At 40.1% G+C, this 22,033-nt stretch overlaps 1 protein-coding gene and 1 pseudogene across 43 annotated transcripts in view; one reads left to right on the top strand and one right to left on the bottom strand.

Annotated features, from left to right (window-relative positions):
* AKAP13 (A-kinase anchoring protein 13) overlaps window positions 1-22,033 on the bottom strand; it is a 378,015-nt gene that overhangs the window by 273,551 nt on the left and 82,431 nt on the right. The gene's annotated exons all lie outside the window — the stretch shown is intronic.
* LOC100410966 (large ribosomal subunit protein uL13 pseudogene) lies at window positions 922-1,532 on the top strand (annotated as a pseudogene).

The following is a 22,033-nucleotide window of genomic DNA, read 5'->3' as shown; positions in this document are numbered from 1 at the left end:
AACAGACAAAATCCCAAACTGTGTGTTCTAACAAATCACAAAAGCCTCACTAACAATAAATTGAAATGACCAAATGTTTGGAATGAAAAGCAATGCCTTGGTAGCTATGCATAACTCAAATAACAGAACTCTCTTATTATTAAAATCCTCACAGGTCTGCCACAGATCAAGCTGTGTATGTCTCAGATCAAGACTTGGCCAAAGAGCAGTTAACACACACTTAGAGGGAAAATAATCTACATCAGCCTCCTAAATGCAAATAATCTCCACACCAGTCGCAAGCCCCAACCTAGAATGTGTTCTGCTGAACAACACAGTAGGAAGGTGACACACAGGTGGCTTTCTTACACTGACTGAACCAACTCCATCCTCGTGTCCATGCCCATTCGTTTTCTGGTTCACTCGATACCCCATAACAGACCTCCTGGCTAGGAGTACTCTTTCCTTTCTAACTGCCTTCACTTAATGACTCTGTACTTTAAGGTGCAAAAATTATCTGCAGGAATCCACACTGAAACCCAAGCTTGAGAAACGTAGCAATAACAAAAAACATTTTTAGAAAAAGAACAGTCAATTTCAAGCCCATCAGATTCAAACAGCAAGCATGAATGAAAAAGAAAGATCGAAAAGCTTGAGTACCTTTCTCAATGTATTAAATATCCATTTAATTTAAAATTAAGCTCACTGGCCTTTGAATGAGCTTTCCAGATCCTGCTCAGACTTGCCTATGACATAGGAATGAAAGAACCTATGAATTTATGAACTAATCTACCTTAACTAACTTGTCAAGTGTTCCTGCATCAAGCAGAAGAAAAATTAAAGGAGCAGTGTCCAATCTTCTGGCTTCCCTGGGCCACACTGGAAAAAGAATTGTCTTTGGCCACATAAAAAATACACTACTTTCCCGGGCGGCTCCCGAAGATGGCAGAGGTGCAGGTCCTGGCGCTCGACGGTCAAAGGCCATCTCCTGGGCCGCCCGGCAGCCATCGTGGCTAAACAGGTACTGCTGGGCCGGAAGATGGTGGTCGTTTGCTGCAAGGGCATCAACATTTCTGGCAATTTCTACAGAAACAAGTTGAAGTACCTGGCTTTCCTCCGCAAGCGGATGAACACCAACCCTTTCCAAGGCCCCTACCATTTCCGGGCCCCCAGCCGCATCTTCTGGCGGACCGTGCGAGACATGCTGCTCCACAAGACCAAGCGAGGCCAGGCCGCCTTGCTCCGCCCCAAGGTGTTTGACGGCATCCCACCGCCCTACGACAAGAAAAAGCGGATGCTGGTTCCTGCGGCCCTCAAGGTCGTGGTCTGAAGCCTAAAAGGAAGTTTGCCTATCTGGGGTGCCTGGCTCACGAGGTTGGCTGGAAGTACCAGGCAGTGACAGCCACCCTGGAGGAGAAGAGGAAGGAGAAAGCCAAGATCTACTACCGAAGAAGAAACAGCTCATGAGGCTATGGAAACAAGCCGAGAAGAACGTGGAGAAGAAAACTGACAAATAGACAGAGGTCCTCAAGATTCATGGACTCCTGGTCTGAGTCCAATAAAGACTGTTAATTCCTCAAAAAAAAAAAAAAATACTCTAATACGAATAGCTGATAAGCTTTTAAAAGAAGTACAAAAAACTAAAATCTCGGGCCGGGCGCGGTGGCTCAAACCTGTAATCCCAGCACTTTGGGAGGCCAAGGTGGGTGGATCACGAGGTCAAGAGATCGAGACCATCCTGGTCAACATGGTGAAACCCCGTCTCTACGAAAAATACAAAAAATTAGCTGGGCATGGTGGTGCGTGCCTGTAATCCCAGCTACTCAGGAGGCTGAGGCAGGATAACTGCCTGAACCCAGGAGGCGGAGGTTGCTGTGAGCAGACATCGCGCCATTGCACTCCAGCCTGGGTAACAAGAGCGAAACTCCATCTTGGGGGGGGAAAAAAAAAAGAAACCATTTGAGATTTTAGGGTTTTTTGTTTGTTTGTTTTGTTTTTTGTTGTTGTTGTTGTTTTGTTTTGTTTTTTTTTTTTGAGACGGAGTTTCGCTCTTGTTACCCAGACTGGAGTGCAATGGCGCGATGTCTGCTCACAGCAACCTCCGCCTCCTGGGTTCAGGCAATTCTCCTGCCTCAGCCTCCTGAGTAGCTGGGATTACAGGCACGCACCACCATGCCCAGCTAATTTTTTGTATTTTTCGTAGAGACGGGGTTTCACCATGTTGACCAGGATGGTCTTGATCTCTTGACCTCGTGATCCACCCGCCTCAGCCTCCCAAAGTCCTGGGATTACAGGCTTGAGCCACCGCGCCCAGCCTCTTTGTTTTTAAGACAGAGTCTCACCCTGTTGCCCAGGCTTTAGTGCAGTAGTATAATCTTGGCTTACTCTGCCTCCTGGATTCAAGCAATTCTCCTGCCTCAGCCTCCCAAGTAGCTGGGATTACAGGCTCCCATCACCATGCCCAGTTAATTTTTTAAGTAGAGAAAGGGTTTCACCATGTTGGACAGACTGGTCTCAAACTCCTGACCTCAGGTGATCTACCTGCCTTGGCTTCCCAAAGTTCTGGGATTACAGGTATGAGCCACCGGGCACAGCCAATGTTTTCAGAAAGTTTATGAACTTGTGTTGGGCCACATTCAAAGCCTTTGCAGGCTGCGGCTGGACAAGCTTGGATTAGAAAAATCTACAGAGACAAACCAATGACTTAGCAGACCTCTGATGTTTCATGATCTGCAAGAAACTTAGGATGACTATGCGTAAAGACCACAGACTTCAATTTAACTAAATGGTTCCCACCGCATTGGAATGAGGAAACTGAGCAAACTCAGAGGACTCTAAAGAAGAGCTGATGTCATCTGAACTGTTTGGAATTATAAACTCCTCTAAACATATTTCAAAGCCAGAACTCTTAAGAGTTGTTCTGATACATGGATTAAAAGAGGGATGACAAACTGTCTGTCCTCCCACACTGGTCAAAGGTACAGGTCATTGTTACGTTGGCAACATAGGCTGCTGAAAAGAATGTATCTGTCAAAAGTAATCAAGTAATGACCCCAGAGCGCTCCAGAAAGAAACTGGTAAGTTCAGGTTGCTTTTAGACTTTTACAATGCTGGCACATAAGGGGAAAGACAAAACTAACATGTACAGAGCATTATGTTTGATATTACATTTAATCCTCATTAAAAAGATATTTCCCCCATTTCACTCGTGAAAAAACTGATCTTTCAAAGGTTAAATTATTTAACACCAACGTCAAAGGGTAAGTTGAAGAACCAGATTCAAACCCAGTCTGACACTAAAACATGTGTTTTTCCCTTCACATCATAAGACAATCTCCTGCTAACAACCTCAAATCTAAACTTGCCCTACACCTCTAGCTCCATTCTACAAACTCTCCATGACATTGTTAATTCAGCATTATTGTGCATCTACAGTGTACCACACTCGAAGCTCTGCAGGTACAGAAGGATCCGAGAAAAATCCCTACCTTCGTAGATATTATTCTAGGGGTAACACAAGTAAATAAAACATTGAATAGTTTTCAGATAGTAACAAATTCTGTAGAGAAAAATAAAACAGAAGAAGAAATAGCAAATGAGGGGGATGGCAATTTAAACATGGTGCTGAGGGAAGGCCTCCCTGAGAACAGTTACCGCCCCCCCTCAAAAATAGGTAACAGAAATAACAGGTAAAAAGTGTTCTGCACACTTAAAACTTGCCACAACATTGAGAACTCAGGGTTCGATGCAAAACTTTGCTGCATATAATGCATTCACTTATTTTACACATTTAAACAAACTCACTCTACTTAAGAACTGTGTTCTAAAGGAAGGAGCATATTACAAAGAAGGCAGGTTTTGGTCAGAGTAAACATACTTAATAACTAAACATATTGAAAGACCAAGACCAACTGAAAGTCTTTGCTTTGTCAGATTTTTGACCAAGCCTTTACAAAAGGAAAATTTTTAATTTTCCTTTTTAAAATGGTGTTTTAAAATACCATGCCCATCCAATGATTTCACCAAGGAATTTTAAGGGAGAAAATCCTACTTCTTCCTTACCCTGTAACCAGTGAAATGACTGAGCAAATTCACAAGGTCACTGGGGCTACTTTCATGTAACACAGAAACAGTACATGACAGACACAGTGGCACAGCACAGGTTGCCTACTATTTGAAAGACTGTCAAGAGGAGGAAATATGTCAAAATTCAAAGTCTTAAATGATATGGTTTTAACTATGTTCATCAATTTTACCACTCAGTAGTAAAGTCAACTACAGTTATAAGGAATCAGAAATTTGAGGGGTATGAAATAAGCCCTTTATGTCAAAATAAGACTCATTCAATTTTTTTTTTAAATGTGTTTATTAATCCCTGGTGATAATAGCTTCTTTATTTTTTTAGTTTTTATTTTATTTATTTTTGGATTTTTTTTTTAGATGGAGTTTCGCTTTTGTCGCCCAGGCTGGAGTGCAGTGGCATGATCTTGGCTCACTGCAGACTCATTCAATTTTAATACAACTATCTCAATTTATAAATTAACATTCTCCCACACTGCCCACATATATTAAGTCTCTTATGGTGTTCCCGATTAGAGAAGCAAAACTTGTGGCTACAATTCTCTTCCTGCATTTTAATATAAACAATCATCAGTCTTTTCTTCACAGAATGTAGTGTGAACACCATCATCAGAATGCACCAGCCTAGGTGTGCAAGTTTACAAAGATTAGCAATAGCAAAAGATTTGGGATTTCTTAAGTTCAAGCTGCCTGCAAAGAACTATGTAAAAACTCAATCACTAGAGAGGACCACACAGAAACTCAGCCATGAAGTTACATCGCTGTGGATTGGGAGATAACAGAAAGCATCTCCACCAACCCATATGCCTGAGCAAATGAATACAAAACCTCAAAAGCTACAGAAATGTTAATATACCTAAATTAAAACTGGTGTCCACAGCAGTGGTCAGCAAAGTGCCTGAGAAGCGCAAACTGGTAAGTATTTTAGGCTCTGAAGGTCATATGGTCTCTGTTAAACAACATGTAAATGAGTAGGTGTGACTGTGTTCCAACAAAACTTTATAAAAAGGCAGCAAGTTACATCCAGTCAGCAAGGTATAACATACCAACCTCTGGTCTAACACTAACCAAATACCTCTTAATAAGCCAAAGAAGGCTGGGCACAGTGGCTCACACCTGTAATCCTAGCACTTTAGGAGGCCAAGGTGGGTAGATTGCCTGAGCTCAGGAGTTCGAGACTAGCCTGGGCAACACAGTGAAACTCCGCCTCTACTAAAAACTACAAAAAATTAGCCAGGCGTGGCGGCATGCACCTGTAGTCCCAGCTACTCAGGAGGCTGAGGCAGGAGAATTCCAAGAACCCAGGAGGCGGAGGTTGCAGTGAGCCAAGATCATGCCACTGCACTCCAGTCTGGGTGGCAAAGTGAGACTCCATCTCCAAAAAAAATGTCAAAGAAACAGTGTGTCCCCTTAGGCCCAACGCAGCTTGGAAGGCCAAGGCAGGCAGATCATCTGAAGTCAGGTTTGAGACCATCCTGGCCAACATGGTAAAACCCTCTCTCTACTTAAAGGAAAAAAAAAAAAAATTAGCCAGGTATGGTACTGGGTGCCTGTAATCTCAGCTACTGGGGTGGCTGAGGCATGAGAATCACTTGAACCCAGGAGGCAGAGGTTGCAGTGAGCCAAGATCGCACCACTGCACTCCAACCTGGGCAACAAGAGAGAAACTCCATCTCAAAGGAAAGAAAGGAAAGAAATAGAGTGTCTCTATCCAACAGCTTTATGCATCTCAGTTATTTTCAGCTTGAACTACCCCCCACCAACATCTCAATACAGGAAAGTAATAGAGTACCATAACAATACTCTCCAGATAATAAATCAAATTAAATCCCAAGTCCTCTATAATTACTGTATTACCTTGAGCAAGTCACTTAACTTGCTTCTCTGCAGAAAGAGCATAATAATGCTTGCCTATACTGTGGGGTTAGTGGAAGGGATGATCCAGGTAAAGTATTAAAAGCACATTCACAGGCACATAGAAGCCACTGCTTCTTCTCTTGCAGAATTCCCGAGACTCAATGGAGACTAACCTCATGTAAGATACTTGGAAATCTACAAATGGCTAAATGAAAGGCTTACAGATACTCAAAGATGCCTTTCTGGCAACTTCTCAAAATATGTTGGTAGGCAAACTACAATTCTAAAACATAATACAATAATCATAGAAAAGAATCTGGAAAAACAAACGCTGAGACGTTAAGTGTACATATCTTGGAGAGTACAGGAAATTTTCATGCCTAAATAATCTGTTTCTTTTCTTTGAGGTAGAGTCTTGCTCTCTTGCCCAGGCTGGAAGTGCAGTGGTGCGATCTTGGCTCACTGCAATGTCTGCCTCGTGGGTTCAAGCAATTCTCCTACCTCAGCCTCCCGAGTAGGTGGGACTACAGGTGCCCGCCACCATGCCCGGCTAATTTTTTCTATTTTTAGTAGCAACGGGATTTCACCATATTAGCCAGGATGGTTTCGATCTCCTAACCTTGTGATCCACCCGCCTCGGCCTCCCTAAGTGCTGGGATTACAGGCTTGAGCCACAATAATCTGTTTCTAAATTGTAACGATTCAAATAATGGACAGTACTTTTTAATCAGGAAGAAAATATTATACACAGCATGTCTGTTTTAAAGTTCCTGTCATTTCATCTGTCACAACTGTACTGGAAGTGAGTAAAAAGAAACTGGTTCCTACATGTACAAAACTGAAAAAATCTGCAATCCTTACCAAAAGTCCCTAGAACCAATAAACAAAAAAAAATTAAAATAGGAATGTATGCATCCATATGTATGTTAACATAATCAAATTCACTATTATTTAGCCATACCTACATGCTACCAAATTACAAGTGCTCCAGTATTAATGACATGTCCCTCAAGAGGATGGGGGAATCACAGGCCCAACATCGTATCATACAACAAACTGGAAACTCTTCTGTGTCTGTTAGCTTGGTGATCTCAGCATATTCCTTAAGGACCAGCTGTCCAAGTCTGACATATCTATCACTTCAATTGACAGGGTTTTTGTCACTCTCAACAGGGAAGCTTCCAAATTCACAAAAAAAAAAAATGGGAGGGGGCAAACCACCCCCACATCTGCTCCCAGTCCCAGCAGGGGCATGGCAGCTGTTTAGGACTCAGCCAAGTATAAATAGAGCAGTTTTACCTGCAGGGTGCTTCCATGGCAGAATGTCCTTCAAATGAATTTCCATGGCCAGAGATCCTGCTACGACTGGGCTACACTCAATCCTTAAAAACCCACAAAAATTTCGGGTGAGGGTTAACATGGAAATGACGACGCATACTTTGGATTCTTGTAAAAGAGTCAATGTTCAGCTCTTCCTCCAGGAAAACAACAGGATCCAAAGAATCTTTTCTTCATCCCAAGGACCCTGGGCTGGTGGCTATGAAAATGTTATGCCCTGGCTGGGGAGGCTGGCACTAAGAGCAAGAAATTCTGAACAATGGAAAAAGACCAAGATACAAAGAGTAAATAGGTTTTTCCTGTTGAAAATGCCAACTTCTACCAAAAAAGTAAAATACCACATAGGCCAAATATATTTCCTGAACATGGGACTGAAGAAGTCTTACAAGACCCTCGTCAATGCTTTAAATGCTTTACTTTTGTCTGCAGCTACATTAATTAATAATTGAAAAGTTAGTTTTAAGCACCGATTCTTGAACCTTGGCATACATGAACCTCAGTTTAAGGCCTTCCTAAAGAATGCTGATTCTCGCTCCCAGGACCAGAAAGAGTACAAATCAGGAGGTCAGATCTGGTGATGCTTTTGCTCTGGAATTCTGACCCGCAATTGGGGAAACGATGCTAAGACTTGTAATAGGCGTCTGATTTTTGAATGAAACAGTTAGCCTTGCTCTGCCCCACTATCACATGATGGTACTTACTAGTCACCAACACAAAAAGCAAAGCACTGAGCCCAAATGGATAGGACAGGCGGTTGGGAGCAGGAGAAACTGGGTAAGTAGGATTGGAAGGAAATGAAGAGTCTAACACAGTCTAAGACTCAACAGTAAAACAGAAGAACATAGCAAATTATAGCAAAACAAAACAAAAAACAGTAAGGCCCACATTCACTCATTTACTTTATTCTTTATCAACGCTGGATTACCCAGCAGGCATAGTGATCCCAAGTTTGGGGCAAACACAAGCACAAACACAAAATCAATGTAATTATCACGGAAAAAAAATCAGAACTCTTACAATAATGAAATAAAAATAACAACAAATTTATGTTTAAAAAATCATCACTAACAGAGTTTATTTTGAAAGTCACTAGGAGAGTACACTATAATCTTTTCTGTGTTTAGGCTATCTTTTTTCTTGATATATGTTTATAATATGTGCCTGGCACATAAAAACTCAGTAACGGGAGATAATCTTCTCACATTTCTGAGGTCCTAAAATATTACCTGTACTGAGTCATTGAGCTTTAGCAACAAATAATATGTGGTTCCTACCACTTTAGTGAAGGGTCATATGTATGTAAATAGCTATTACAGTATGAAGAGCACAATAATAAAGATAATTAAAATGTTACAAGGATCAGGAGGGAGCAATGCACTCTCTAGAAGATGGGGTCCCCGACAGAGATTACTGGAAAAAGCAAACCATGGGGAAAGTTCCACCAAATAGACACAGCAGGAGAAGCACAGGGCAGAAGGAATACCACGTCCCAGACGTGACAGCACGGTGAGTAGCTGAGAACTACACAGAGGAATGAGAAGTGTTGGAAGGGGACTGTGGCGCAACCTCAAAGCTGCCTGGCCTTAGAAACAGAGGCAGGGAGAGAGAAAATATATAAACCACTGTTACACAGCTCTATACTAAATAAATCTCAGCCATTACACAAAGGAAAAATAAATGTATTGCAGCTAAGTGGGGAAAACAGAAACCACGGCCTCACAATGTCAATGGTATCAACCACCAAAACTCTACCTTTTTCTTTGCCCCACTTTTTTTAAGCTCACTTCAAATTTCTGTTCATTCACAACTGCAGGCTCAAAGAATCACAAAAAGTAGCACTGAAAATGTTCATAATTTTGTAACCTAACTCACCCCACCATGGCTTCCTTGAGGTGCAGCAAACAACAGCTGGTGCCCAGTCAATTTGCACAGGCCCCTGGGGAGTCTTAATCCCAAACCCAAATCACAAGAATTTATAGGTAGAAGGGGTCTTGGAAGCAGCCCAGATCATCCTTCTACCCCAAGGAGGACTCGCTGCCAATGTGCCTGCCTCTGCTTGTAGACTTGAGCACAAGGGCCTTATCACCCTGAGAAAATCTCTCCATGTTCCACTCACACCTCTGACTCAATCTTCCTAAAACGCTATTTTAATTCTATAGCACCATCTCTGCCTTCACAGAAGTAACCAATCTTTTACAATGGTTCTTTTGGGATACCAATGCCTTTACTTTAGGGAGTTTTAGGGCATGGCACTAAAATAGTAACCTACCATAATTCAAGAAAAGGAAAGAAAAGCATAAACACAAAATGTGACCACAGTTTTGGGAACACATTTAACCCATCTTAGTTTTCTAGAGCTTCCAAACCTCCAGGGCTTAAAAATGGAGCCCTGTAATCTGGGACCCATATTCCTAAATGCCGTGTCCACAGACACACAGAGCCAGCACATGATTAAGCTTACATTTCTTCTGTAAAAAAAGTTAAACGCACTTATTTTACAACAAGGGACAAGCCACTTGGATGAATAGATATTAAAGGAAGGGATGATTGCAGAATCCTCATTAAGACAAGGAACAACCTTCCAATATTTAATAATTCTTTGACAACCCCTAACAGACTAATGTAAGCATAAAAATTAGAAAACCAACATAATTCAGAGACGGAAACAAAAGAACCTAGAACTGAGTTCTAACTGTGACACTTACTGGATGTGTTATCTTGGACAAGTTACTCAACTACCAACTTTATTTTCCTCATCTGTAAAATGGGAATAAATAAAATTAAAGACGTGTAGTAAAGGTTTAACATGGTGACAGGCAATAAGAAAATACTCAAAGTAAGTTCCTGTTCTAGCCTGGTATGAATTACACGATAGCCTTTCAGTACTAACCTGACATCATATTCAACTCCCACATCCCTCAGGACGCCCTCATCACTGTGTTGATCCCTAATTCTAAATAAAAGGTAATGATGAGGGAAATACACATACCAACAGATAAGGTACTCTATTAAACATACTATTTATCATTGGTGGGCTCTCAGAAGCCATCCACTGTCTCCTTACTACCCTCCTGTGGTGCCTCCAAATAGTGTTCAGGATTTATCATTATCTATACAGCCTTATTGAGCACTCGTTTCCTCCATACCACACCTTCTATCCAGTCCCTACATGCCTCACGTGCATGCACCAGCCTCAGTCCAATCCTTACATCTTTGCTCATATTAACACCTTCCACCCTTGCTGATTTGTGTTTTTGAGACAGTCTCTCTCTGTCACCAGGCGCCAGGCTGGAATGCAGTGAGTGGCGCGATCTCAGCTCACTGCAACCTCCACCTCCTGGGTTCAAGCAATTCTCCTGCCTCAGCCTCCTGAGTAGATGCGAGTACAGACATGCACCACCACGCCCAGCTAATTTTTAGATTTTAGTAGAGATGGGGTTTCACTATGTTGGCCAGAATGGTCTCGATCTCCTGACCTCCTGATCCGCCCGCCTCAGCCTCCCAAAGTGCTGGGATTACAGGCGTGAACCACCGCACCTGGTCCACCCTTGCTGATTATAATAGGATTATCACTGATAATCTAACCCACACTATCAGCAGTAAATCACAGACTCTCTTGCATTTTTATTTTATTTCTGTGCTTGCCTTCTCTCCCCAACTTGTTTTTATTCTAGTCTACTGCATTGTGATGACTTCTGTAGCATCCCACACACACCACTACTGCTCATGGCACAGCACTGAGTCCCCAATACTAGAGAAATAACTGTTTGACATGAACATCAGAGACAAATTCATCAGCAGCTTTGCTGCACAACAGTTTGATGGCAAGGGATCCACAGTTGTAACTCTAAGTACAAAAATTAACCCATCAAAACAAAAATGTATAAAATCAGTTTAGCCCCAGAAGGTTAAACTGGTAGCTCATTAAAGGCAGCACGAATCCTGCTAAGTGTTAAGCAATCCAGTCTGAAGCAATTTGCTTAATCTGCCAGAGAGTAATAGGGACCAGTGCTGGGAATTCAACATCATATAACTAGACAACCTCAAAGTGAAGGGGAGGACAAAGAGCTACTTAACACTATACTTAGGATCCCACATGATGGTTGGTACCTCTGGTAAGAGGAACTCGTGGACATGTTATTTCAATTCTCTTTTGGTGTTTAACACAGGCTTGTGGTTTCCTGCAAAAATGGTTTCTGCTGCTTTGCTAAGATCTACATGGAGAAGAAAACTCCCAATGGCCATTCCACAGGTGAGAATTCTGCCACCAGCTGTATCCTGTTATCCAAAGGAAACGGGAACTAGAAGCTGCCAGAAGGTCCAGACACAGGAGAGCAAGACCATAAATTCAGTTAAGTACTGACACTCCTATCCCTACAGTAATAAGAATAAACTTTAAATTTAGAAAACTTCATACACAGCTGGGTTTTATGTAAATTAACTTCAGCAGGGGTTAAAATAGATATCCGGCAAAGAGACTGCCAAATTCAAGCCTTTACACTTCCTTCAATCCTCCCTAGCCTCCATCAACCAAAAAGCAGGCCGCCCAAAGGGCTAAACCAATTATAAACCACCTGGAAAGACTAAATATAGGCAAGTAGGCTCTCATACAAATGCGGAAGTTACTGAGCTGGATGACTTTACCTGAACAAATGCGAGACCTGTCAGGAATGATTTCTGAGGCACACACAGCCCACATTCTCAGGCCCATTATGTGACTATTGACGAGTCGAGTCCTACAAGTGTCAGGCACCGGTATCAGAGACGCTAAAAATGTCAATGTTACCTTGTAAATTATGAAATTGGTCATGTCTTGAAAATATTGTCTTCAATATTATAATTTCACAATACTAAGTCTTTAACATCTTGAGAACAATGACACTGTGAACACAAGGTGGCAGGTTGTTTTTTAACCACCAATCAAAATCTGACGTTTTAAACAATAAAGACTTCAAATTAAAAACTTGTATATGTCATAAGTGAAAATCCCATAGATATGAGGAAGACTCCAATATTTTCAGCAGTCCCCCATTAAAGATTTCTCTAATGTTATTAATGGCTTCAATGAAAAATTTTATTTCCGATGGAGAATTTCTACTCATAAAACATTCCTGGCAAGAGTAATTCCTTAGACAGTCATTCTTGCTCTTATACACTAAGCAGGGATACTTTTGAAAATACTAATGATTTCTTTTACGCAGCAAAGAACTAGAGTAGTCAACTAAAAGCACATGAAAATTATCAACTCCACTTTAACACTCTGAGGCCAGGTCGATACAGAACTTGTGATAACATGAACAGCATTTTTAGCAGAGAGTCTATTTAAAGACAGCATTTGGGTAGTGCAGCAGAGAAAGTGAAAGGGAATCAGAAACATACTTTTTAAACTATTAAAATAATGGACCTATGAGCTTTCACTACTTAGAGGAGCTAAGAATGTGTTGGCTTATGGTTTTTAACCATTGCTACTCCTGCTGATGGAGAGTCAGCCACATGTTTCATAGTGAACCCATGTTTACAGCTGAGAACACTTTTTTCATCCTATTTAAGTCACCTTTAAGAATTGGTATCACTGAGATGAGTGGGCTCTATTTCTTAAGGATTCTGCTGTTCAAGTAAGAAGTGAGGGTTTTATTTCTTTATTGCTTCCAGTTATCATTTATTTCTTGTTGTTTATCCCAAGACAGGTATGCCTGTTTACTGTGTTAGTGTCAGTGAAAAATAAAGTTTACACAACATCTACTGTGCACTAAATTGCTGCACAGATGGCATCTCATTTGACCTACGGCAGCCCTCTGAGGCAAGTGATTAACTGTTTTATATATAGAGAGGCTCCCAGCTAGCAAGGGGTTGGACGTCAGCTCCCTCCTCTCTCAGGACCCTCTTACTATGACCAAAGCAGACCATCATTCTTTAGTTCACATGGGATGTTTACTTGATTCTGACCTTTGGCTGTCTCTGGGGTTTTGGAGCAACTTTAGTTCTTTGGTTTTTCAGATCAGTCTCAATTCTGGCCGTCTTCTAACAATGGCTCATCTAGCACTGAACCAGCTGTTTGCTGCAGTGGGGGCCTGCCGTGGGACCTGTTTAACTTAGGTGGAGAATCAGAAAGCCAAGGTCTCAGCATTCTCCAGTTTATTTGGACTATGTATAGTTTATTCTATCTATAATCTCTGTCTAGAGTATGCATTCAAATATTTGCTCAAGTAAATTATTTCCCTTTCAAATACTTTGTGTGCTTCACATCTTCTCTTCCTTGTCCCTTCCACATCAAATGGTTCTCCTGACCACCTACGTCTATAAGCCTACATTCCTACACTTCACTCCCACCCCCATACCCACACCCCATTAAGACAACTTTCAAAGCAGCAGCTTTACTTTTAGGACCCCGTACCTTGAAACCTTCAGTCTTTTTTTCCCCCTAAATTAATTTACGTTTTGACTGTAACAGTTTTCAGAAAAACTACCCAGTTGTCCTCTTTATGTGCTAATTATGACCAAATTATTAGCACTTGGGTCATTCTGTTACCATAGTGATTTTATAAAACACCTATGTGCGTTTTTTCAATTCTTGAAGTGTAGTAATTTTAAAAGAAAGGTACTATTTAGATGTCTAGCTGTTTCTCTATATTCTGCTGTATATGCCACATTTGACACATTAAATATTTAAAGTGTCACATACATAGTAATATGGTCTGTTTCCACATTTACTAGAAACAATTTATCATTATGCATTTCTGCTATGTAAGTGCTATTTCTCTCTCATACATAGCTAGAAATGCTAAAATGTTTTAAAGCACCAAGTGTGTATTTTTCATGACAACTTCATTTTTTATTATCTTAGCTCAAGTGGGGAAATTAATTTTCTATTCCCGCCCTACATCAAAGTTCTTAACATACGCAAAACCTCTAAGAGTTTCCTACTAAGGAGAGTTCAAAGCTGGGTGTGGTGGTGCACACCTACAGTCTCAACTACCTAGGAGGCCAGGGGAGAGGACTGCTTGAGCAATCTCCCGCCTTGAGGAGTTTGAGGCCACCCTGTGCAATATAGCAAGATCCTTTGTCTAAATTTTCAAAAATATTAAAAAGAGGAGTTCAGAAAATTTGAAATTCAGGGAATAAACACTAAAGCTTCTCTTAAATGTGTTATTTCTAAATCCAGAAGTGTTATATTATCCCAATATAGACTGGCAATAACTTTAATAATTTGATTAAAAAGCCATGTATTTAATCTTTCTTCTAAACCATTTTCAAGGCTGGGTGCAGCTGCTCACACCTGTAATCCCAGCCAGCACTTTGAAAGGCTGAGGCAGGTGGATCACCTGATGTTGGGAGTTCAAGACCAGCCTGACCAACATGGAGAAATCCTGTCTCTAGTAAAAATACAAAATTAGCCAGGTGTGGTGATACATGCCTGTAATCCCAGCAACTCAGGAGACAAGGCAGGAGAATCACTTGAACCCAGGAAGCAGAGGTTGCGATGAGCCAAGATTGCGCCACTGCAACTCAAGCCAAGAGTGAAACTGTCTCAAAAAAATAAATTTTTTTTTCCACTGAATCACTGCAGTTATGAAAATTTGCAAAGCATACTTGAGTTGTTTTTAAGAGATGGGTCTTACTATTTTGCCCAGGCTAGACTCCAACTCCTGGGCTCAAGGGATCCTCCTGCTTCAGCCTCCCAAGTACTTGGGACTATAGGTGGGCACCACCACGCCAACTTCCTACCTTTTTTTTAACCTAGTACATGACTTTAAACTTAAATCTAATTTAACCAATTCTTCATCATAGCATTTTTAAACAATAAGAAGTTGAAATTCAAATAATTTTAATAGCTTATAAAAAACATGAAATACTTAAGGACAAATTTAATGAAATGTGTGTAAGGTCTGTATATTGGAAGACTGAAAAACTTGCTTAAAAAATACAAAATTAAAGATCTTTTAAAATAGAATTATACTACGGTAAATATATTATCTTAATAACATTAAATGTCAACTTTCCCCCAAATTGATCTACAAATTTAATGTTTTTTGAGATGGAGTCTTGATCTGTCACCAGACTGGAGTGCAGTGGCATGATCGGCTCACTGCAACCTCTGCGTCCCCCGTTCAGTGATTCTCCTGCCTATAGTCTCCCTCTGTAGCTGGGACTACAGGTGAGTGCCACCACGCCCAGCTAATTTTTTTATTTTTAGTAGAGATGGGGTTTCATGATGTTGGCCAGGATGGTCTCAATCTCTTTACCTTATGATCCGCTTGCCTCAGCCTCCCAAAGTGCTGAGAATACAGGCATGACCACGCCCAGCCAAATGTAATGGATTTCTAGTAACAATGCCAGTAGTCTTTTGTAAAGAACTGGCAAGCTAATTCAAAAACATATGGAAATGCAAATGACTTAAAATATTCAAATCAATTTGAAAAAATAAACAGTGGTAGTATAAGTTGGAAGACTTATACTATTATGTGATCCCATTCTAATGAAATTCTAGAAAAGGCAAAAGTTGTGACACAATGTAAACCAGTGCTTGCCTGGGCCCAAGGATGGGGAGAGGCAATGACAAAAGGGCAACAAGAAACCTGAGACTGAAAGAAATGTTCTACTTCCTGACTGTGGTGGTGGTTACATGACTGCATGTAGCTGTCAGAACCAACTAACCAAAGTACTTAAAATGAGTGAATTTTACTGTGTTTAAATTATACCCTAAATAAACCAGATTTTTAAAATTTTTAAAAACTGTTTCAAATGATTCAAAAGTTCTTTATAATGCTGTAATGCTTTGTGTCATTTGTGTTGAACACCAATTATCACTATTCCATGGCTGGGCCTGGTAGAAAATCTCAGCTTCCTCCACAATGGGGGCAGTAACAGCCTGGCAACAAGAGGCCAACATGAAGTCACAAGGGATGTGGCAAGTACATAAAACTGGGTAACTAAGATAGTGCCAAACGTTTGTTTAAAAGTACTACAAAGTAGATAGATAATAACAATAAAAATGAGCAAAATTACAGTGCAACTTAACCAACTGCAGTCACACGATGTTATAGCTCACAGAAAGCATAAAATTGAATGTTCCCGAAATGCTACATCTGTTTCACCTCCACATCTGCACAGTAACATAAAATAACTGAACTCTCTTCACTGTCAATGCTTAAAACTACGAGCCTCTGTCTAACTGCAGGTCTGTCAGATGCATACTGGCTAGTTCCAACAAAACATAATGATTAGGGCATAGTGACTTTATTAAAGTTACAAAATGAAAGGCAAAGAGGGATGAAAAACCTATTTTGGAAAGGGAAAAGCTATTTTAAAAAGACTAGCCATGAGCCTCTAAACTAGTTAATAATTTAGAAGACCCTTGTACAAACCATGTAATCTCTCTAGATGTCAGATTATTCCTTTATAAAACAAACTATAATGTTTAAATGCTACCATTTTAAACACTTAAGGTTTTATAAAACAGTATGCGTTGAAAGTGAATTATCTTTATTAGTATCCACACAGAATCAGGCACAACTCTTATTACCTGCCATTTAAAAAGGCACCGCAGTTCTTCCCCTATTATGGACTTCTAGGAATGCAGATTCTGTTTTCTTTAGTACTGCCCTATGTAACTGGAAGGAGAGATTGTTAAAGGTTGCCTTTCCAATGGAGAGGTTGAGAAACAATACCATTATTTCAGAACACTCATGAACATTTGTCTTTAAAATAGTCAAATTCTCTACTAAAAATACCATTCACGTTATCACAAGTTCTATACTGACATGGCAAGTAGACTGTTAAACTGGAGTTGATAATTTTCATGTGTTTTTAGTTGACTAATTTAGTTCTCTGCCACCTAAATTAAATGCGTAAGTATTTTAAGATTCAGGGGTCTAATGTGTTCTGGCCAAAGTCTATGTGCATACTTATTAACAGATGAGTTAGTTATTTAATGCATGCTGCTTAACAATCACAGTATCCTTGGGCTGGAGGAAAACAAGTCAAAGAATCAATCTCTATCTTACAGGTGGCAGGTCCACCAGAAACGGCAAGTGTTGACTCCAAAGTATTCCAGAAGTACACTTAAGAATCAATGTTAAACTTTTTACCTAAAACAGCACCTGTCTTTACTGGATTAATCCATTTGTCATAATCTGGAACTATCTAGAAAGAAGTAACCCCACTAACAGGAACACCCAATAGTAATATCCACTGTACACAGCAACTACAGCCCTAACCTAAGGTCTACCTATTCTAGAAGGCACTATTATATGCAATTCCTTATTAAAAGAGGCACTTTCTGGTTGCACTAGGACATATATCCACATATGAGATCTCTCATTTATCCTCCTGGCCAAGTGCAGTGGCTCATGCCTGTAATCCCAGCACTTTGGGAGGCCAAGGCAGGTGGATCACCTGAAGTCAGGAGTTCAAGACCAGCCTGGTTGACATGGTGAAACGCTGTCTCTACTAATAATACAAAATTTAGCTAGGCATGGTGATGCATGCCTGTAATCCAAACTACTCGGGAGGCTGAAGCAGGAGAATCACTTAAACCTGGGAGGTAGAGGTTGCAGTGAGCTGAGATGGCGCCATTGCACTCCAGCCTAGGTGTCGAGAGCAAACTCCGACTCAAAAAAAAAAAAATACACATACACACACACACACACACACACACACACACACACACACACAGTAAGGGCCAGATCAAATGGTAGTCATAGCCCTCAAGAAGCTCTCAATCTGTTAGGAGAGACTGATATGCAAATACCTGATTGCAAGGCAGTGAAAATATTCTAAAAGTATTTGTGAAGCATAAAAGGTGAAATGAGAGCAGTTTCACAGAAGTTATGCTCTTTAACATAAAAAAATTAGCAAAGATTAAACTCATTTCCCAAATATTAATTACATTTTAAGTCAGACTTTATAGAAAATTCTACAAATCGAGTTCATATTAGAAACCCTTTACTTGTTCTGCTTTGTTTAGATATTTTCATACCTTAAAGAACAAAATTTCTGCACATGATACAATGAAACTCACCTGAGTACCAAGACCTCTTTTTAGTAGCCTAGTGTTCTTTCAAGTATCAAAGCTATATTGTTAAAATGCTAATATATGCCTACTCTTCCAAGCTACAAATCACAACTGATTCTAAAAAAACTTAATTTTATCTCAGTCTGTTTCCAAAAACTTGTTACCTCTCATCTACTACTAGAGATTCAAAATAGTTAGAGGACAACTACTAAATCCACAATAATCTTCATAACACAGTATGATTTTCCAATCTCGATATGCCTCTAGAAAGGCTAAGACTCTGACAGTCTAAAAGGGGCATCAGCCATAAGAAAGTATATTCAGACTATTTCAAACATGTAATGCAAAGGGAGGGCCAGACTAGAAAATCAAATGGCAAAAATTGACAGGCTTCCCAATTTCAGTTTCTGGTAACCTTAGTAGATCTTCATGGAATACCTCAAAAGTTCCTTTACCCTGAGAAATATAAGAAAGCTTTTCCAACATAGTCTTATAATATTCACCCAAGAAGGAGTTTAAGAACCACCTACCTGCACAATATTTTGAAGTTTTGTTCTTTCACATTATTGAGACAAAAATAAAAAGAAACTAAAATGTGCAAATTTGAGTACTTGAACATATTAGAAATCAGGCATCAAAAATGTCCTCCCCAATTCTGCATCAGTTAACACTTAAGTCAGTAAGCTGGATGAAGACAGAGAACACACACTGACCAAACTTGCTGGATCTAATGGGTAACAGGTTGGTAACAGAGCCGAAAGGACTGCAGGCCAAAATAACCCCTGAAATGGCCCATTATTATTTTAGTCGTTCACTCATGCACCAAAGTTTAGTAAGCAGCTATTACTAGGCATACTGTGTTAGGTGCTGCAGATAAAACAATAAAAATACAATCTTTTCTCTCAAAGTACCTGTGTTCCAAGACAAACACATGAAAACAAGGAAGACACAAGGGAGTGGTCAATTACCACCTGGGAAAGAAAGGACAGTCAGAAAGGTTTCAGAGAGGTAATCTAAGTTGAAAGGGAAAAAAAGCCTGACAATACATTAGAGATGACAGAGAAGTCATTCTAGATGGATAAAACTGTGTGCATATTCATAGAGACATAATAACTCACAGATCTTTAGGGGAGCAATTAATGGTAGTTCAGTAGGTAACAGATCACAGAGTAACATGGGGATGCTGTGAAGGGGTAAGGTGGGAGGGAAGGCTTGTGGAGTAGGCAAGCTCAAAATCACAATCACTAAAACATTTATTGAGTACCTACTGTGTACCAAGTACTGAATATACAAGTGCAAGGTCTATATTTAGAATCAACTGCATCAAATAAAGGTAGAAAAGTATAGAGGCACTTGTAAAATATACTATAGTGCACACAAATGAATAACCGACAGCACAAAACGGGTGCCAAAACTGTTAGTGTGCACTAATACATGAATGATTAACCGTTACATACGTGTGTGTAGTTAATGCAGTTAACAGATGTAGTGTCCAATGCAGAGAAGGTAATGAATTACTATTTACTCAACAGACCTACTATTTACTATTTACCAAACTACTATTTACTCAACAGACCTAGCATATAATGGTCCATTCTGGGAACCCCACCAAGACAGACAGATGCAAGTTTTTAAAGGGTGGGAACAAAGTGAAGGAATGGTAAACAAAATAAAAATCATGTTGTAAAAACAGCAGTGGACAAAAATTAAAGATTAACCAGGAAAAAAGATCCAAGGACCTTTAGATTAAAGGATCTTTAAGTTTCTTTTAATTCCATGATTCCATAGCTTAACAACTGAGCAAAAATTTAAAAGCTTATTTCTGGTGTTTCAAAGATTTTATTCAAGTCATCACTGTCACCAATAAAAAGGGGCCAGGCATAATGGCGCATGCTTGTAATCCCAGCACTTTGGGAAGATGAGGCAGGTGGATCACGAGGTCAGGAGTTCAAGACCAGCTTGTCCAACATAGTGAAACTCCGTCTCTACTAAAAATAACAAAAATTAGCTGGGTGTGTGTGGTGGTGGGTGCCAGTAATTCCAGCTACTCAGGAGGCTGAGGCAAGAATCATTCAAACCCGGGAGGCAGAGGTTGCAGTGAGCCAAGATTGCACCACTGCACTCCAGCCTAGGCGACAGAGCTAGACATCATCTCAAAAAAAAAAAAAAAAAAAAGTCCTGTGTACCCATTATGATGCATAAGATGCAGTGTTAGACAGTACAAATGGGAAGACGAATACAACACTGAATCCTCCCAAGGATTCAAAAATGACTAAAATCCAAATATATGCCTTTAAAGATCTTTAGCCTACTAAAAAGTCAAATCCATAAACAGATACAAAGTAATAAATGCCTAAAGATCAACGAAGACAATTACAAGTAAAATAAAGAGAAAACTACAGTTTAGTCTCTGGTTTCATCATTAACCTACGTATAAACTAGTCAAAGCAGCAGCAGCAGCGATAGCATAAAGCAATTAACAACTCTAAACTGACATAACCTTACTGTTAAGAGAGATGCTGATAAAAATTTGTCAACAGCTGTGACTCTGGTATCAGATCACCTAAGGTTAAATTCCAGCTACACTGCTTCCAAGCTATATAATCTTGAACAACTCAATTATAACTGAGCCTCAGACTTCTCTTTGGTAAAGACAGCTGAGTAAGAACCTACCAGTTCTAACTTCCCCCTTTGAAATTAATTCCTTAAAACAGAAGAATTATACAAAAACTACGCAGAGTTAGAAATGACCTAGGATAACTGGCTATGATAAAACCAAAAGGGAATCAAAGGAATAAATATGAAGGTGGAAGGTTTATCATACAGACTAAGTTTCAAAACTCAGGAGTAGTAGTTATTATCCATGTTCTACAAGAAAACAGACAATAGGGCTCAAAGAGCTTATTTAAGGGACACTCTGCTCAAAAGTGGTCAACTCTGGAGTCAATCTAAATCCAAAGCTCTTTTTTAATTCTAGACTGTATTACCTTTCAAAATCTGTAACTGGATTTCTAATAACTATTTTTAACACACAGTGGAGCACACACATGGATGGGCACAAGCACAACAGGGACGGAGAAGGGAGATATTTCATTATTTGTGAAGAGGAAAGTCACCAGTCAGATAAAACTGAATAGAGAAAGGCATTCCAGACTTTAACCCATTGGTTGCTGGATCACAGACACGGTGTGGGAAGGGGAAGAGTGATCATCAGGAGGTTCAAGGGTAACTAGGACCAAAAGTAGAAACAGGGACTCAGGAGGAGTATTTCAAAACTGTAACAATCATGGCTTCCCCAGTACATACTAGTAGCTGGGTGTGAGCATACAAATATGTTTATCTAAAAAGGTTACGGTTAAAATCACAGGAATCTGGCTTCCAAATTTCAGTCAAGGCACATTGGCAAGGACTCATTACCAACTGACTCCCAGCACTGCCACCAGCAACATCACCCAAGGGGGAAAAAAAAAGCAGAGACCCAACAAAAGCCTCCCTAGAGGTCGCTTTATGTTGAAACTGACTCAGATATCAATAGAACTCACTGCCTTTGATGTAGCCAGTGAGTTCTAGCTCAAATGCTTTAGTCTCCTTTTTGCCCTTTCTCAGAAACAAGAAGAGGGTGGCAGGAAAAGAACGCAAAGAAAAAGGGCAGAGGGAAAAGCAGCACACACAAAAAGATCCAGTGTTCACTAGAGATCTCCAAAAGAAACCAGCTCTGGCATGTTCCAAAAAACCACTGTCCATATTCTACCATTTTGTGCAATT

The sequence above is a fragment of the Callithrix jacchus genome, chromosome 6, assembly GCF_049354715.1.
Source record: "Callithrix jacchus isolate 240 chromosome 6, calJac240_pri, whole genome shotgun sequence".
Classification (NCBI taxonomy): domain Eukaryota; kingdom Metazoa; phylum Chordata; class Mammalia; order Primates; family Cebidae; genus Callithrix; species Callithrix jacchus.
The sequence above is the reverse complement of the archived record's forward strand: the minus strand, read 5'-3'. Positions and strand labels throughout refer to the sequence as shown.